We start from the raw sequence: 12,873 nt of genomic DNA, 5'->3' as shown, positions 1-12,873 counted from the left end.
ATAATAATAATTGTAATATGTATGATATTAGTAATATGTTAAGGAAGAAGTGAGCGAGAGAGGATTTGGACAGAGGTTCAATATAATTAACTCAAAACTTCAATTATGAGGGCATAAACAACCCTTAAATAAACGATGGGGACCAATTCGTTACACATCACGTAAAGAATTGGCTCAAGTTCGTTAACTTACAAAACATACAAAGAAAGCATAACAAATCAGTGATTCGTTATGCCCCCATTCCTCAACATTCCATGACGAATGGGAACATACATAACGAATTACAGTCCATTCGTTAAACATCCTTAACGAATGTACCTTACATATAACGAACTGGCTAACTCATTAAACATCCTCAAAGAATTAGCCATTACATAACGAACTAACTGTTTTACCATAAATATCCTTACATTATAATAATAAATTACAATCGATAAGTTACAAAGACTCGAGACGACAAAACCGTGCACTAACAAACACCCCCTTGTCTTGAGCTCTTTGTCTTTAAATTACTTGAAACGCTTTGTCTGCTAATCTCGACAACTATGAATACCGAACTTGTGACATACACGTACGACACGCTGGAACTGCATAGCTCGGTTGTAGTCTTCATGGCGCTCTATCAAAATCTTGTTTACAAACAGCACATCATTGTGTGTTTCGGATAAATTAACGAGCCACATCGGTTCGATAACTCCAATAAAACTGGTCTTCAAGCCTTTACCCAGTACAATGACGGCCTCACCAGTACGATTATCATAGTACCAAAGATTAAACGTTAGGTGAAGACCCTGTGGAAATGCTTCACCGGTACATACTTTATCGTCTTCGGTGGTTTTAATTTAAGCACGAGCTTCCTCCATCCCGTACGAGGATCAATTTCGTCAATACGTTTACGGATAGGAATCTGTGGCTTAAAGAATTTAAAACCACGGTTTACCTCGAAAAGCAAATGTTGGTGAAACCATTCTGCTTGTCGATTTCCACCGTGATTAATAAAAGGTCGTCTCGCGAGGGTTCGAACATCCCAACGCGGTAGTGAGAGAACGTCAGTGATGTTCTCATAGTACTGAACACCGTTCTCCCACTTGATTATACAGACCTTTTGTAGGTTCCTGGACGGATCGTACACGGGATATCGCTAACAACGCAGGTGCGGAATCCCTGCGCAGGTAGTTACGAGTGTAGAGATAGAATCACACGAGCAATAAATCAACCACGTTATATTGATAACCGAACACGTGACTCACGGTCACTATTACAGAAAATAACACGTAACACCAATATGAAACACACTGAAACAAACCCTAAACAACCAACACTCAAACTGTTTCAGCGAAACAGTTTTATACACGACAACTTCGCCATTGGCGAAGTTGTCTATAACTTCGCTGATTCAACAAGTTCGCCATAGCGAACTTGTTGACAACTTCGCGTATTACAAAACAATCATAAACAAAACATAATTACATTACAGACTCGATTACAAATGCTAGACTATGAACTACTGACACACATGTACCAACACCTTTAAATCAAAATCATATAGCCATGAAACGATATCACCTTTCATAGTCGACACGGATTTGAAAGTGGTCTTCTGATTAGCTTTAGCATGTGCAATAGCGTCCAGTTTCTGTTCTTAGTTAACATAACTATACGCCTCAATAATTTTACGAGCCCGCTTGCTCCGGTACTCGAACCAACCCAGAATATCAGCCTCAGTCAGATCAACATCATGTTCCAACATCTTGGCTTTATTCTTCGAAACCTTCTCCAAATGTTCTTCGGCAGCTTTAACGTTTTCTTCAGTAAAGGTAGGAACACCCTGATCAACATTAGATCGTTGATAAAGATCGGGATATTCCTCTGCTATCACATCTTCCATCTCTATCTTCTCATCTTCATAAATAAACGACGTATTCATATGAGGAATAGTCGTATCCAATAATAATTCCTCGTCGTTCACTACCTCCACATCATCCTCAGCTTCTAAAGCGTCCAGTTCTTCATCGTTCAGTCCCAATAATAATGCAATTTGTTCACGCGTTAGGGACTGATCAACGAACTGACCTTCTTTGATCTGGTCAAGGTTCGCAGTGCTCATCACTACGCCTTTCTTGAAGTCCATGAACAGGATGGTGTTGGCCTTGACCGATTTGATTGGTTGATCGTTAGTCGAGTCATGATAGACCACAATTTGTCTATAATTGCCTTCACCTCCGCTCGTACCAGCACCAGAGGATGAGCTGTGAGCTTGTTTCGGCTCACTACCTCTAGCACCTGAAGCATCAGGATCATCATTGTCATTCTTCAGCTTTTTGAGTGCATTATCTTACAGGTCAGCTGAAGTATGAGATTCTCCTGTTCTCTAATTTTCACCCCTGAGCCGTGACAATATCACGAAGCTCCTTTGTCTCCTTTTGGAAATAAGAGACAAACCCCATCATATGCCTTTGATTAATTAACATTTGCTCTTGAGCTTGATGATCGGCCGCCATTTGATTCTCATATAGATGAATCAAACTCAAGAGCATGTTCATCTGATTTTTGGGGAACAAAGCATGAAATGACTGAGGTACCGGCTGCACGGGACCTTGAGGATGACTAATTCTCATGAACGAGACGTACATAGGAAGAGTCGGCATCATGGTCGGTGTTGGAGGAATCACCGAAGTAGCAGCAGTCTGCCTTGGTATTGAAGATAAAACAGATTGAGGAATCATACCAAGCCTAGGATCAGACGGAAGCATAGTCGTCAATGTTAATTCCAGGGTGCTAGTAGCAAGCGACACCGCCAGTCTTTGAAGATCGGACGACCTAGGCTCACGTGGACCTATTTCCACCCCAGATCCATGAACCACACGACACTTGGGCTTTTGATCAGACGCTAGTTCCTTGCTCTTACGTTTTTGTTGTGCAACAGAAGAACTTGCTGCCACAACGTCAACACGTTGTTGGTCACCTCCCTGACCACCATCACCACCATCATCTCCATCATCACCACGTTCGTTCCCACCTGGTCCTTTTTCACATTCAGAATCCAAATCATCGTGGATCCAACGATCATCAGAAGGACATACATACGCCGGATTTGATATATGTCCAATCAAACGTTTGGTCCTCGGCGTCTCTTGTCGATACTACTTTATCCTCTTTAACGTATCAGCAGTCATATGATCCAACTTCAGCACGTCGTTTTGAAGCGTCGAATCAATCTCCAAATCAGGAATAAGATCCTGAATGATCAGCTGAATAAACCGTGGATACATAAGGAATTTATTGTGTCGGTTTTTGACCAAGCAATTTTCCTTGAGATGATAGAAGATCATCTTTGAGAAATTGAACGGTTTGTTCAAAATCAACGTGACGAATTCTGATTGTAATATGGTTCGACATTCATTGTATCCACCTTTACGTCCCCCAAGGCTATGGATAAGCACATGTAATAAGTACTTGTACGTGGGAACAAGTTAGCCTTGTTATACATGGAACGTTCAAGGTCACCAGTGATGTGCTGTAAAACACACTTATTTTCTGTACCATTTTATCATATTTTTATTACTTATTTATGTAATAGATAATGTTTTTAACTTGATCTTACAAAGTTTATTCTTTTGTGTTGGTGACGAGTTTTAAAAGAGAAAAGGATTGGGTTTTTGAAGACATAAGAGGCCTTTATGATACAGTTAACAAGAGTAAACTCAAGGCCCGAACCAAGCCCACAAGAACCAAGCCTTTCATGTATAATATATTATATTATAACAAAAAAATAAAAAAAAACCGAGGACCCCCTCCATTAGTCCGATCAGAATTGGCAGAAAAGAAAGGAAAGAAAGTTTGTTTGGTGTGGTCGGCTAGTGGGTGGTATTTTCCTTGATTGTTTGGCTTTAGGAGACAACATTCAAATCTGATTTCTTGGTTAAAACTCACGTGGGCAGCAACAACAAAAAAATATAAACCAAATCTACCCTACCAGATTCCGATCGGAACCAGGCAGCCACCAAAGAAAAAGAAAAAAAAAGATTGTTGAAGCTATTGGTGGCCAAGGAGAAGAAGATGATTGTTAAGGACAACATGGGACAGCAGCAAGGGTTAATATTCATCATAAAACTCAGCCCCAATCGATAGTGAACATACATAAACCTTGTGTTCTTTTTCAAGGTTCATAACTTTTTTTATTTGATCTTTAAACTTGAATTCTTTTGCAATTAAGTTAGGATTTGAGTTGTTATTGATTATCATTGATTGTTGAATGATTTTAACGTTGTTTGTGATGATTAATATGGTGTTTTCCTTGAGTTATACCTGCTGTCCAAAAATCATGAGTAGCTAATCTTCTTTGTTCTACCTAGGATAGATGATTATTGTTAGGTTTTAATGAGTTTAGTGGATTGTTTGATCAAAATGACTTGATTTGCTATTGAAAGTTTGGTTTAATATTGAATTAGGTTGTGTTTAGTGGCTGTGATTTTATTAATTATACTCATAAACCTCTTGCTTTGATTGGTTGAATTAGTTTTGATTGATTGTAGCTTGTTTGATTCTTTACTTTGTGTTTAGAGTTTGATTGCGGTAGGATCAACTGTAGGGTTTTGTTGAGTGTGTTATAGAAAATTCAGTGGGTAAACACCTTTTAGAGACCGAGAGGTGATATGAAGTAAAGTCGTCACATAGATTTTACTTGTTAGGATTAGGATTGCGTGAGAGCGGGGTTCGGTTCTTGTCGGGTTTGGGTTCATGAGCGATTTGTTGGTCTAGTTTGAGTTAAACCAAATTGTTCCTCTATCCTTGGTTACGTAGTATTCGTTTCCATTAGGGTCGTGTGTCGGTGAGACCGAGACATTAGAACACCTTAGCATTCGTTTCCCGGTTTGTTCTTAAAATCAATTAAGTGTAAGTTAGGGTTTATTAGTGAGACTGAGATGTGATCTTGCCTTCTTGAGCGAACCTTAGTTGTGTCATCCTTAGATACCGGTGTCGTGAGATCATTCAATCCATTAGCTTGTTAGACCTTCAATATGATTCTTACCTAGGTTGACGTTTTCTCCATTGTCAGTTAAGCCTCTAAGTTTCGTCAAGTTAAGTTAATTAATTTAGTTAAAAGTAATTTAAGTCAAGTAGTTAATTTATTAAAAACCAATCTAAAAAATATTATTCTTAGGAAGCTTGTTTAGGGTTTATTGATCATAGGCGTTCTCACATGTCATTGTGTTCGATACTCGGACTTCTTAGGTCTATACTACTTGTGATTGGTACACTTGCCGATTGTGTGGATTCATTAGGAGTTTCGTTTTATAAATTTAAAGCTTAGTTGTGAGTTCCTTAGAAAGAGAATTTTTTAGACACAAATCAAGTTTTTGGTGTCGTTGTCGAGGACACGGTTTGAGGCGTATTGAGAACGACTCGAATTAGGACTTACCTTGTTTGCTACTTGTTTTTCTTTTGCTTTGTTTAAGTAGTTTAGCTAATTTTAGTTTCTTTTGTTTATCTTAATTGTTAATGCGACGTACTCAATCTCTAGGACCGCCTGAATCAGAGGGATTTTCTGAACCAGAGAGAGTTTCGTGAGAGACGTCGTACCAGACCGCCTTTCAATTCTTCTACGTACGTTAGTAATACATCCTCTTCTCCTACTTTTTTTGAATCCGTCATTAGGGACAGGATTATGGGCGGCACAGTTCCACCACCGAGGAGGAAATTTGCAGACCGGGGCCGTCCAGTCGATGCTCCACCATCCATCGGAGTTACGACGAATTGGCAGATTCCATCTAAAATTCTGAACACCATCTCTCATTCTGCGCAATTTCACGGGTTGCTCCACATGAACCCACATTCTCATCTCACTCGCATTGCACGTATTTGAGACACTTTCCATTTTGCCGGCATATCCGAAGAAGCCATCAAACTCCGCGTCTTTCAATTCTTACTCATTGATCATGTGAGTTTGTGGCTTGAGTCCCTCCCACAGGGCTCCATATCAACTTGGGCCAACATGCAGGCCCAGTTTCTTGAGAAATACGATCCTCCATCTAAGGCCGCTTGTTAGCGTAACCAGATTCATTCTTTCCAGATGTAGGAAACTAAGCTCTTCTACGAGGCGTGGAAGAGATTCAAAAATCTACTTACTTTATGCCCGAACCACGGCCTGCAAGACTGGACAGTTATTGAGAAGTTCTATAACGGAGTGACGTACGCGACACAGAGTATGCTTGACACAACGGCGAGAGGTAACTTGTTGACGACGAAGGATATGGATGAGTGCATTGCTTTGTTTAACGGGCTAGCCATGAGTGGATACCAGCGACCACCAGCTAAGAGCATAAAGACCGTCGACTCCCTATCACACGACATACATTCGGTCGACACAATAATTACACTTGCAGCACAGGTTGAGGCGTTGGCAAAGATTGTGAAGGACTTGCTGGTGAAGAGTATGTTGTGTGAGATTCGTAGAGAAGGGCATGATACTGTTCAGTGCCCCGTAGGTTTCCAGGAGGAGGCGGTAGACTTTGTTAGTAATCCGAACCGAAATTAAAAATCTTTTAATTCTTATAATTCGGAGTGGAGAGGTAATCAAAATTCCAAACGGAGGAAGGGAAATCAGTCCGGCTTCCAGTAGCGTCAGAGTCTATTCCAGGATTCCGGTGAGGGAGTGAGTAGCGGAGAGAAAAATCCCACATTAGAGGAGATGAAGGCACAGCAGACACAGATGTTGTCGCAGCTTATGACTCAAGTGGACCACCGTCACAAAGAGACTCAAGAGAAATTTCGGAAGCACGAGTCATTCATGAGGAATTAGGGGGAACCCATTCAGAATATCGAGCGTCAGATGGGAGAGATTGCGAATCGATTAAACGAGAGGTCACCAGGAACACTTCTGAGTAATACTGAGAAAAATCCGAAGGCGTTCGCGAAGGCTGTGATGACGAGGAGCGGTGCAGGGGCACGTAGTGAGCCCACGATTCAGGAGGCGACGAGAGGACTCATTGAGGAGATTGCATTCGATGGAGAGGAGCAGGTGGATGAGGAGATTTAGTTGGAGTCTCTACCGGCTAAGGTGCATCAGAGGCGCAACCCAGGAAGTATGGCACAGGCCGAGGATTAGCAGTTACCCAGCACACCAGCGAGAGTCTACAAACCTCGACTTCCGTATCCCGGGAGACTCCGTAGGGATAGAGACGAGGAGCAGAACTTCAAATTTCTTGATCTTTTGAAACAACTTCACCTTAACATTCCATTCCTTGAGGTACTCACTCAAATGTCAAAATATGCAAAGTTCCTTAAGGATATTCTTTCGAATAAGGATAAGTTAGTTGAGGTCTCTTCCATCCCTTTGAGTGCTTGTTGCTCCGCAGTCTTGCAGAGAAAGTTACCAGAAAAGATGTCCGATCTAGAGAGTTTCACGATTCTCTGCATCTTGAGTGATGATACGTTGGTTTATGCGCTTGCTGATCTTGGTGCCAGTATTAACCTCACATGCCGTATTCCGTGTATCGTAAGTTGGGCTTAGGCGAACCACGTCCTACCCGGATGAGTATCCAGCTTGTTGATCGTTCTGTGAAATACCCCCGAGGGGTGGTCGAGAACATGCTTGTTCATGTTGACAAGTTCATATTCCCGGTGGACTTTGTCATCTTGGAAATGAATGATGATGATAGTGCCCCACTTATCTTGGGCTGACCATTCGTTGCCACAACACAAGCGTTGATCGACGTCTGCGAGGGTAAGTTGAATTTAAGAGTTGGGGATGAGAACTTCACCTTTGACATTTGACAGTCACTGAAACACCTTAAGTCTGCTGATGACTCCTTATATTTCATGGATACCATCATGGAACATGTTAAGGAGTTTTTCAGTGAGATCTGTGGAGGATCTACCTCCGATACCCAGATTCTTGATAGGGAGATTCGGAGATTGAGATGGTTGCCATGACAGATCAGTCTTTGGATGACGACACTGAGTCACATAGCCCTAAATACGGCGTGTCTGTTGAGATCATACGAGATGATCCCATGGACCGACCTTCCGTCGAGAGTCCTCCTTCTTCCTTAGAGCTTAAGGATTTGCCTGCCCATCTTGAATATGCGTTTTTAGATTAAGAGAGGAAGCTGCCGGTTATTATTGCATCTGCTTTGACAGAGGTCGAGAAGGAGAAGTTGTTGAGGGTGCTAAGAGAGCACAAAGAGGCGATTGCATGGAAGATTGTCGACAAAAAAGGTATCAACCCTTCGTTTTACACTCATAAAATCCTCATGGAGGATAATTTCAAAACTGTCGTTCACCTGCAACGGCGGATTAATCCTCATGGAGGTTGTGAAGAAGGATATCATTAAACTACTTGATGCGGGGATCATTTTCCCCATTTCTGATAGTGAATGGGTAAGTCCAGTTAAGTGGTTCCTAAAAGGGTGGCATGACTGTCGTCACCAATGAGAGGAACGAGTTCATTCCCACTAGGACTGTGACTGGATGGAGAGTCTGCATCGACTACCGTAGACTGAATGATGCCACCAGGAAAGACCACTTTCCTTTACCCTTCATTGATCAGATGTTGGAGCGTTTGGCAGGTCAGCAGTACTACTGCTTCTTAGATGGTTTCTCTGGGTATTTCCAGGTTCCCATAGCTCCCGATGACCATGAGAAAACCACTTTTACCTGTCCTTACGGAACGTTTGCCTATAAACGTATGCCGTTCGGACTGTGTAATGCTCCAGCCAAATTCCAGAGATGTATGATGGCCATTTTCCGTGATATGATCGAGGACTCCATGGAGGTGTTCATAGATAATTTTTTTGTATTTGGGAGTTCCTTCGATCATTGTTTGTCTAATCTTGAGAGGATGATGTCCCACTGCCTTGACACCAACCTAGTTCATATCTGGGAGAAGTGTCATTTCATGGTTCGCGAGGGCATTGTTATGGGGCATCGGATTTCGAGTGCGGGTATAGAGGTTGACCGGGCGAAGGTCGAGACCATTTCTAATCTCCCCCCGCCCACTTCTGTGAGATCCATCCAGAGTTTTCTAGGTCATGCCGGGTTCTACCGCCGGTTCATCAAAAATTTTTCTAAGATAGCAAGACCCATGACCAAACTTCTTGATAAGGATGCTCCATTCCTTTTTCTGAGTAGTGCATCGAGGCGTTTGATCTTTTAAAAAACAAGCTTGTTTTCGCCCCGATCATGGTTTCTCCCGACTGGTCGTTACCATTCAAGTTGATGTGTGACGCGAGCGACTTCGCAGTCAAAGCAGTTCTTGGACAACGGAAGGATAAACACTTCCATCCGATTTACTATGCTAGCCGGACCTTAAATGGTGCACAGGAGAGCTATACCACAAATGAAAAGGAGCTTTTAGCGGTGGTGTTTTCTTTCGATAAATTTAGATTCTATCTAGTTCTATCTAAGACGATTGTGTACACGGACCATGTTGCTATTCGATATCTCTTCAGCAAGCAGGATGCTAAGCCTCATCTTATTCGATGAATCATGTTACTTCAATAGTTTGATATTGAGATCCGTGATAAAAAGGGGGCCAAGAATGTGGCGGCCGATCATCTTTTGCGTCTCGAGGGAGCTAAGTTAGGAGATTCACGGGTCATGATCGACGATCATTTTCCGATAGTGAGTCTCATGTATGTTACGGCACAGGAGGAGGGTTTTCCATGGGTTGCCTACTTTGCGAACTATCTTGCTGACGGGTACCTCCCGAAGATGCCTTACCAGCAAAAGAAGAAATTCTTTCCTGATGTTAAGTTTTACCTGTGGGATGACCCATATCTTTTCTGTATCGGTGCTGATCAGCTGATAAGGAGGTGTGTAGACGCTAAGGAGGGATGGCAGATTATGAGCCATTGTCATGTGGGACCGACAGGAGGTCACCACTGTGTGAGTTCAACGGCTAAGAAGGTGTTTGATTCTGGCTTTTATTGGCCTTCGATTTTTAAGGACGCACATGCGTTTGTTAGGAGTTGTGATCATTGCCAGCGTGTCGGCAGCATTTCATCGCGAAACAAAATGCCCCAAAATGTTATACAAGTTTGTGAGGTTTTCGATGCGTGGGGCATTGATTTCATGGGACCGTTTCCATCTTCGCGTGGGAACAAGTACATACTCGTTGCTGTAGATTACGTTTCAAAGTGGGTTGACGCCAAGGCTTTACCCACGAATGATGCCCGAGTGGTAGTACATTTTCTTAAAAGTCTCGTTGCTCGTTTTGGTGTCCCGAAAGCCTTGATCAGTGATCGAGGTACTCACTTCTGCAATTTGGAGATGGATAAGGCGTTGCAGCGCTATGGGGTCGCCCATCGGCTTGAGACCGCCTACCACCCAAAGACTAGTGGGCAAGTGGAAGTGAGTAATCGGGGAATCAAACGTATTCTTGAGAAAAAGGTTGGTTCAAATCATCGGGATTGGTCCGACAAATTAGATGACGCTTTGTGGGCCTTCCGTACAGCCTACAAGACTTCGACTGGTTCCACATCATTTCGGATGATTTATGGGAAGGCCTGTCATCTTCCTGTTGAGTTGGAGCACCGTGCTTCATGGGCCCTTCAGAGGGTTAATCTTGATTTATCTGCCGTAGAGGGCACTCGTTTCCACCAGCTGCACGAGTTAGAGGAGATCTGGGATCACGCATATATGCTCAGTCGTTTAAGTATAAGGAACTGCATGATAGAAAGCTGAAGGGTAAAAAGCAGTTCAAATGTGGGGATATGGTTTTATTGCATAACTCCCGGTTGAGTTTATTCCCGAGAAAGTTGAAATCCCGATGGTTGGGGCCGTTCACGGTCACTAATGTATTCCCGTATGGCACTATTGAGATACAAGATCAGAGCGGGAAGTTTAAGGTGAATGGAAACAGGTTGAAGCACTACATAGGCGAGTCGGTAGCTGATCAGACAGTCAAGGTGTTCTACCTTGACTCATTCACCGAGGCATAGACGTGTTGGATGCGTCACTCGGGAAATGGGCCGAGTTGTAGTGGGTGTATTATGATTTTATTTATTATCTGTTTTATTTATTTTATTTTTGATATTTATAAAAAAAATAAAAATAAAAAAAATAAAAAATTTTAAAAAAATAAAAAAATAGCAAAAACACAAAAATATGTTTATTTCTTATGTTTTTGTTTTCTGTTTTGTACGTCGCTACAAGCGAGCGAGTTTGAGTTATTGCAGGTATTATTGTAACACCCTGGCTAAAGCGGAAACGCCTGAGTGTGACGTACAGATTGCTCAAAACACATGAGACACCATTAAGTGACAATAATACCATTAATTGATTTAACAAGTACACAAGTTTGAAAGTAAGAGAAATACCAAGGAAAATACAAGAACAATTAACAACTTGTTGATTTATTAATATAACCTAAGTTTCTAGTGTCTTATCCGTTTCATCCTCTAATAATTGTACTTGTAACATACATATAAAATAAAATCAACTAAATGAATAGTTGGTGAGTTCACGCAAGTTTTGATATACGTACATAAAAATCATACAATTCCATGAACAAGTGTAAATAAGCAAGTAAGGCTCTTTCCAACTGGGATTGTGCACCTGCGTACTATGATAAGCGCAAGTAAGGTCCTTTCCAGTTGGGTTTGTGCACCAATGTACTAGGATAATGAGGCCCTTTTCCACTCATAACAACAAATGTATTGAGCGCAAAGAGGGGCGTATAATCATACTATATTGAAGTAAACCATGTGCAAGTAATTTTGAACAAGTAACAAGTAAACACATAAGTCCATGTAGCTAATTGTAATTTGTAAATAATGAATAAACGAAATTGTAATTTGGATAGGATATATATGTTACCCCAAAAGTAGTAAAAGAGTCAAAAGGGGTTGTGAGAAACTCACCTTGAAGTTGAAAACAAACTTGAAATAAAACCGAAAGTGCGTAAATGAAACCGAAGCAATTGAACGTCATGAACTAGAATTACAAGTACAAGATTAATTATTACTAACGACTTAAAAGGTAAATAAACCGGACTGTCGAGAATTAGAAGTGTTAAATGTATATTTTATTGTTTTATGAAGTTGATATTATAATATTATATATTAACGGATTATTAACGATTTATTAAATTAATATTATTTAAATTACGAGATTAATGTTAAGTTTGGATATTATATAGGTTACGGAGATATTGGTGTTTAACGATATATTTTATTTTGAACACGAAAGTGTTAACGAATTATAGAGTCTAACGAACAAAATATTATATATATATATAATTCAAATGAGTTTAATACTAATTTGTCGAGTTTGAAAGATTGGTTTTTTGGCGACAAAATGATAAATATACATTATAATAAATTTTACTCAACTTAAAATAATTTTATAGGATTTATACAATTTTCATAACTTTTATTTGGTTTAATATATAATAGAATTGTGTTTAAAAAGAAAATTAAAAACTAAAAAACGGCCTGACCCGGGTTTGAACCCAGGTCCTCCTGTTCACACAGAAGTGAACTAACTAGTTAAAATATCATAAACTTAAATATTTATATTACTAATATTCAGCTTCATCTTCTTGATACAAACCCTAGGTTTTAATTCATTCATTTGGTTCCAGGTTTGCTAAATCTTTGTTAGGGGTTTTGTTAATCGGCTCAAAACTATAACAATTCTTATAAAAATTACCTTGTATCGTTACGAATTGACGGAGAACCATGGGTTGGCCGGAACAAAGTTTGACGACCGATTTGATGTTATTAGAGCATTGCTCGTATAGATTTAGGCTTGCAAAAAGGTTTAGACGATGATTTGGGTACTATTTATGGTTCCAATAGTGTCGATTAGTTTTTATTTCGAGTTAATACGATTTTGATTATAATCCAATTAATGGACGATTAATGCGAG

The sequence above is a fragment of the Bidens hawaiensis genome, unplaced genomic scaffold (genome assembly GCF_021521415.1).
Source record: "Bidens hawaiensis isolate Kalapana, Puna unplaced genomic scaffold, B.hawaiensis_p1.1 tig00012278_1, whole genome shotgun sequence".
Lineage (NCBI taxonomy): Eukaryota > Viridiplantae > Streptophyta > Magnoliopsida > Asterales > Asteraceae > Bidens > Bidens hawaiensis.
The sequence above is the reverse complement of the archived record's forward strand: the minus strand, read 5'-3'. Positions refer to the sequence as shown.